The 7,253-nt window shown below is 34.7% G+C and overlaps 1 long non-coding RNA gene across 1 annotated transcript; it reads right to left on the reverse strand.

Annotated features, from left to right (window-relative positions):
- Positions 1-374: 374 nt before the first annotated feature.
- On the reverse strand, positions 375-1,796 carry LOC126766305 (uncharacterized). Its single transcript, XR_007668838.1, has 3 exons — positions 1,609-1,796; positions 1,475-1,543; positions 375-1,399 (listed from the first exon to the last, which is right to left on the reverse strand). It is a non-coding gene; the product is annotated as an uncharacterized LOC126766305 (long non-coding RNA).
- Positions 1,797-7,253: the final 5,457 nt, after the last annotated feature.

Here is a 7,253-nt window from a genome sequence, read left to right on the forward strand (position 1 = left end):
GAAAAAATCGAAAATAAATGATTTTTAACACAACGTAAATTCAACTTTTTTTCATTTCAAAACACATAATATCACGCAGGACAACGAATGCGTTGTTACGGCATCACGCGTGAATGGCTGAACCGGTTTGGCTGATTGTTTTTTGTAGTTTTCTAATACTCTGTACAAGGTTCTTATGGAAATAAATATTAAGAAAATCTCTCAGAATGATTGAAAAATATACATTTCATTTTGCATATTTTAAAAAACGCGCGTAACAAATGTAAACGTAATTCAATTTAAATGTCAACGTCATTCAATTAAAAAAAAATTGTGGTAATCTGTTTTCATGTAAATTTTATTAAGTTTTTTGATAAAGTTCGTTTTGTTTTAAAGACTAAGAAGTGTTTTGTTTGCTAATAAGTGTTTATTAATCACGGTAAGTTAAATTCACCTTATATCGATTTTTGGTAACTTTTGCTGACTACACAATATTACAATTTGGTATTCATGGTTAAACAGAAAAAATATGAGATCATTTTATTTTCAGTTGGATTTTCGTTTTTAACAATGCCACTAACCAGACGTACAAACAAAGATCAAATTGATGAAATCATTTCTGCGGAAATTCCTGATGTAGAGAAAGCTCCAGTATTAAACGAAGTGATGAAAACCAATATGGTTCATGGACCTTGCGGACACCACAATCCCACTTCGGTTTGTATGTCTAACAATAAATGCACGAAACACTATCCACGTGCTTTTCTTTCGGAATCGCAAACTGGAAATGATGGATATCCACTCTGTCGTCGTAGCTCATCAGACGACCATACAACTTAGAGTAGTGAATATCGAAGTTGACAATATATGGATCGTACTATACTCTCCACTGTTGTCTAATTCACATTCAAAACTCATATCAGTATTGGTCTGGAACGATACGGTGGATACTTGAATTGCAATAAAGCGCTTTGTAGGGTATTTACTTTTGCAATTCATGAACTTTTTTCGACTATTGTGCGTCTCGCAGTTCATTTGGAGAATGGCTAAAGAGTGTTTTTCAACCCAGAGAATACAGTACAGCCAGCGGAAAACCTCCAACAACAAAATTTACATTGACGAGTTTTTTCTCAACTTGCGTCAGTGATTCGTTTGCGAGCACATTGCTCTATTCGAAAATGACTTGATATTATACATGGAATGCATCAACGAAGAAATAGTTACGCAGAAAGCAAGGCCAACCAGTAGATTGACATCCAGGTGTGTTCTCAACTAATTTCTTAGGACGAGTTTACATAATCCACCCGAAAAACGACGATTGCTAATACCTTCGGTTGCTATTGATATTTCCAACGTAAATTCAACTTTCTTTTCATTTCAAAACACATAATTTCACGCAGGTCAACGTATGCGGGGTCAGCTAGTAACATATACATATATATGTATGTATAAGAAATTAATTATAAAATACCAAATTATGAAATAACCAACTTACCTCTTTAACATCTAAAATAAGCTGCGCTTTTCGTTTTCTTCTTCTTGAAAAATTGGGCATTCGTCTCTCCTATTCTAGCAAGGTAATAATACAATATGTTTAGAATGTCGATAACTTTTCTCTATCTTACTTACGTATTCTCCCATTCAATTGAAAAGAACAGAAAATGTAACAGTGTTAGTGAACAGCTGAAAATGTTTCAATGCGTTTGTGCAATCTGTTACCTCCGTCTTGCAGGGTAGGTTCATGTCGTTGCCAAATTTTACATGTTGATACATGTTGAGAAAGCAGCATATTTATGCAAAACCAGGTCGTTATTAAATAGTTTTTCATTAAATATGATATAAATAAATGCATACATGCATCTCCTAAACAGAAATAGTTATTCCTGCATGCACACCACCTGTGGCCATCGAATGGCCAATATGATATAAATAAATGCATACATGCATCTCCTAAATATAAATAGTTATTCCTGCATACACACCACCTGTGGCCATCGAATGGCATCCACATAGGGTATTGTAGTAAACTACCTGCTGCATACAACACTTCGCTGATGGTATTTAATTTTGGTAACGGGGCATCTCGACAGGATAAAAACTATGTCTTGCGAACTGTATTGCCGTGCCTATTGCCTGTGGAGACTCCACATTGCTTATATCTTACAATATATCGCAAACTAATTCGTATGCCATATATCGTAAGCTATAAGCTGTCACTTCAGCAGTTTGACAGCGCAGTTTTAATTTCTATGAAAATTTCGAAGATGCAACATATCCCATTTGCACATATGTATGCCGACGGCATTTTCATTTCGGTAATATGAAAATTAGAAGAGCGAGTATTAAGACGGTTGTGTTATATTATAAAAATAAAGTACATTTTCAAAATAACATTTTTTCAAAAAATTAATATTTAGTTTAATATTGTTAATTTACAGAAAAATTATGCAAATTGGGTTAGGAATAAGCGAAATCTTAAATTTAATAAACTTATACTAGCAAAAATTAAAATATCATTGCTCATTTTAAATTTATTATTTTAATTGGTATATAAAATGTATGCCACAATTATAATAATAATAATTATTACATAGTAGTCCAAAAATATGAATTCTTATTTTTCCCAGAAATACACATTTGTAAAAAAAAGGATCTTTATCCTTTGTTATTATTTCATTTTTCCCAGAAATACATTTGTAAACAAAAGGATCTTTATACTTTTTTTATTTTCCACATAAAAGATTTAAACAGTTCAAGGGCTCAAAACATGCGCTACATCAGCTACCTACCCAAATGCTACCTTCGCAAATGATAAAATAAATTTTTCAAGAGCTCAAAGCGTGCGCTACATCAGCTCGAACCTACCTACCCTACGCCTTTGCGCAAATGATTATCTTATGATAACAAATGCCCACATACAGATTTGGCAATGGCAATAGCAATACATTTGACAGTTAGCAAGACATAGATTTTATCCTGTCGAGATGCCCCGTAAGCGTTCAGTGTTGTCGGTGTTGTCAGTGTTGTTTTTGTGACAGCTGAAAATTATAAACTTTTAATTTAATTTAATGTGAATGAATTTCACTGTTCTCTGATTTTGTAAATTACATATTTGGCTGTATTTATGTAACTGTAAATTAATTATTAGCTTGTATAAAGCGTTTGTATTTTTAACATAGTGCCATCTGTTTGAATCTTTTTAAGCTAACAAATAATACAAATAATTTGCAATAATATAATATTGCGAGTATAAATTGAGATGTAAGCTATCCTATCATCGAAGTTGGACTAAATTACATGTATATGCTAACTTTCATGAATATCAGCTGACTCGTTTTTGAGTTCATTCGAAACATACACACGGACACTGGATTTTTATATATTAAGATTGTACCTGTTCTGCTGCTCGAATTGATTTCTCCAGTAGTCTGAAACCTCGTTTGGTATTGACCGGCTCGGAGAGGTCCTTTCCGATCCTGACGGAGCTTTTGGTATTGCTCAACGTCAGCTTACACCGTATTAATTTTGAGGGGATTTAGACTTCATTGCATAAAGGCAGCTTCTTTTCGACGAAAAGGTGGCATGTGTCGATTCCTTTTCACGGGCCTTTTCCAAGATTTGGCGCATGGTGAATATTTGGATAGTTGTTTATTTTCCAGGTCTAAAGCCACACTGAAAGGTCTAATCAGTTTGTTGACGGTGGGCTTTAATCTTTCACACAATACGCTCGATAGAACCGCGATGTTGTGGAGGCTTATCTCACGGTAGTTGGCGCAGGTTGTGGGGTCTCCTTTTTTGTGCAATAAGCAGAGAAAATTCCAATCGTTAGGCACGTTTTCGTCCGACCATATTTTTCAAAGAAACCAATGCATGCCCCTTATCAGTTCTTCCTCGCCGTGTTTGAATATCTCGGGCGGCAATCAATCAACCCTCTCCGCTTTGTTGTTCTTCAGACGGGTAACTGCTATTCGAACTTCTTCATGGTCGGGCAATGGAACGACTGCTTTATCGTCATCGATTGGGGAATCGGTTTCGCCTTCTCCTGGCGTTGTTCTTTCGCTGCCATTCTGTAGGCTGGTAAAGTATTCCCTCCATAATTTTTATATGCTCTGGGCATCGGTTACCAGATCACCTTTGGGGGTTCTAAAAGAGTATGCTAAGGTCTTGAAACCTTCTGTTAGTTGCCGAGTTTTTTCGTAGAATTTTCGAGCATTATCCCTGTCGGCCAGCTCATCAAGCTCTTCGTACTCACGCATTTCGGCCTCTCTTGTTTTCTGCCTGCAAACGCGTTTCGATTTTCTCTTCAACTCTCGGTATTTATTCCATCTCGCACATGTTGTGGTCGATCGTAACGTTTAGGCAGTCTGTTTTCTCCCCACTGCCATACGGCACTCCTCGTCGTACCAGTTGTTCTTCTGCTTTTTCCGAAAACCAATTGTTTCGGTTGAAGCGTGCGTAAGGTGCTTGAAATGCCGTCTCACATAAAGTGTCATAACTAAGCACTAAATTAAAGTATAAAACTGTAATTTGGGGTATCGATTATAGCGGCCAGCGGCACCTGTGGACAAAAAATTTTGAAAAAGTGGGCGTGGCCTGTACATAACTTTTAAGCTAATGATGCTACATTATCCAAATGCGTACAGCGCAGATATTAAAAGAACTCCTACCAACAGTCCATATAACGATACTGTTAAAACTATTTAAAGTGGATTAAATCAATAACTAAATACGCTAGAGACATTACATTTTGTACGCGAGATCGTGTAACAGCGTATAATGTAACTCATAATGCAAGCGGGGTCAAAATAGGACGATGGGCGTGATACCGCCAGCTTTTATGTGAAATCACACATGCATGTGTCTCGAGACTCGCATGCCTTTAGACTGTGCCACCGTATGACCAAAAATTGCCCGAATCCAACCAAAACTTTTCAAGCCCCTATATACCGAATATTTGTACCCTAGTATCTATAGTTGACTTTTACCGAAAACATTTGACATTGGGTCAGATTTATATTTGAAATTCAGAGAGCATCCTTTCCTGATAGTAGTATAATTGTGTTTGATACAATCGGATCAATACTTCCCTGAGCCACCATATACCTATTATAAAAATTTTCAAACTTCCGGGTGACTTTATAACGCATATATCGACCAATATATGAGTTATCTTAATAAAATTGAGAGAGCGTGTTTTATACATATATACATACATATGCTATACCGGATTTTCCAATAAGTATATGATTTCTAAGTATCGCATTCGCCATTTCTAATATGCTATGATCTGTAATTTTTTTTTTGGAAAAACTACTTGGAAAAACTACATTAAATTTGAGTTCAGCGAATTTGTTCCTGCAAAAGAAATCGTGGAGATTATTTTAGTGATTCTATATTCATAACTTTATTGCATCTATTGGTCTTCAAATTAAGTAAAATACATTAAAGGGCATATCGAATCGCTTAGTTTGCTTTCATAGATGTAAAAAATCCGTATACTCTCAACACCTGCGTCCTGCTCGCTGCATAGTCAGTAGAGATAAAGAGATGCTCAACTGTCCTGTAATTGGAAATGAGAGAGTCGTTTGGACGTTTAGCAATTGGAATGACTGGAACGGCCAGATTGAAATTATACTAAAAATATATGTGAACTGAGGGATTTGTTATTGCCGTTCAAGATCGCTAAAGAAACAATTAAAAACAGTGGAACTTAAAGAAAAGCGAAATTCGAACGTATTTGATGAAACGCTTTGAAATGTGATGCATAGTTGTATTAAGTTTTAATTAAAAATTAATTGAAACATTTATTAATTGAGATCTAATAGGCTGCACTTTATTAAGTATTGAAAGTTAAGTTTTAAATAGTTTCATCACATATTTCAAGTTAATCAGGGGTGTTGTGGAATCGATAGTTGTCGGAATCAGAATTGAAACCGATCAAAAAAAGCAGTAGGTTTCATGAATTCAGATATTATTGGTGTGATATTCGAAACAGAATTTGTATCGGTTTTGATTGTCACGAAAACCAATTTTATCGGTTTTGCTGTCAGAAACAAATCAAGAAGATAGTCGCACACAGATCTGAAATGTAAGTTAAAAAATCAAGTTATTTTATTGTTACGAATTGATTTATCTTTATTTCTATAGGAGAAAACATATGAATAAAACACGAAATGACTTAATTATTGAGGCTGCTTTAGAGGCTTAAAAAATCGATTTTTGAGTTTTTTTTTTTTGGGAGGGAAAGAAATAATTGATTAAAGGGAAGTTTCTAGGATTTATAGTTATTTAAACATCATCCGCAAATTTTTTTTATACGATACCTTTAAAGGCTTGCCTTTGGGAAGCAATTGCCAGATGCTTTTCGAATATGTATGTATGTACATATACATATGCCGGTCAAGATGCAGGTCGCGATTTCTTTCGGAAACAAAAAAATTCAAAGAGATTCATAGTTTTTAATAAATTATGTTCAAGTTAAACTAATAAAACAAAAAAAAATTAAAAATTCTAAAATTTGAAAAAAGTGGTTTTTGAATAAAAAAATTTTACTTTAACATATGTTCAAACTTAACTTTTCTTAGTTCTTTTAGTTTAAATAGAAGATAATTTAATGTCAATGATTTGCCCCAATTCCAAACGACGTTTAGTTTTCTTCCGTCCTGCGTACTAATTAAGAAATATCGTAGAACTGAAAACCCGAGAAATCGCGCGCCAAAGTTTTCGCTTTCTGCCCAAGCGCTTACTATTTCCCTTCTAGCTTCGACAATTTTTCGAATTCCCATTATTAAAGAGATTTAAGCAAAAAAAAAATTAAATTTTTTGAAGCTTTTAAAGCAGGTTCCCTCTTAAAGAAGATTTAAAAAACGTAATAAACGTAATTTAACATCCAAATGCGTATTTATTCATTCGATAAATGTTATCTCTTAAACTCTTTCTTTAATTCAGAACTCATTAAAAACTTTAATAGGATTGCTTCCAAATGTATTCATTTGCAAGTTTTGTCACATTAGTACACAGCTGATTCGAATATTGGTTTTGCGTATGTTCGAAAAGACGAAGTTGCCATACAAAGTAAGCCTATTTTTAACCGGGATGTGGAAGTGGATCTTGCGAGACAATTTGACAGAAATGGAGGAAATGTATTGAGGTCTAACACGAACTAGTACTCCAATTCGCAAAGTGAAACAATATTGAGAACCATATTATTTCCGTAACCAAATAGCAATTACCCGCCTGAAGAGCCCAAAGCGGCGGGGGCCGAAGATCTGCCG

The sequence above is a fragment of the Bactrocera neohumeralis genome, unplaced genomic scaffold (assembly GCF_024586455.1).
Source record: "Bactrocera neohumeralis isolate Rockhampton unplaced genomic scaffold, APGP_CSIRO_Bneo_wtdbg2-racon-allhic-juicebox.fasta_v2 cluster11, whole genome shotgun sequence".
NCBI lineage: Eukaryota > Metazoa > Arthropoda > Insecta > Diptera > Tephritidae > Bactrocera > Bactrocera neohumeralis.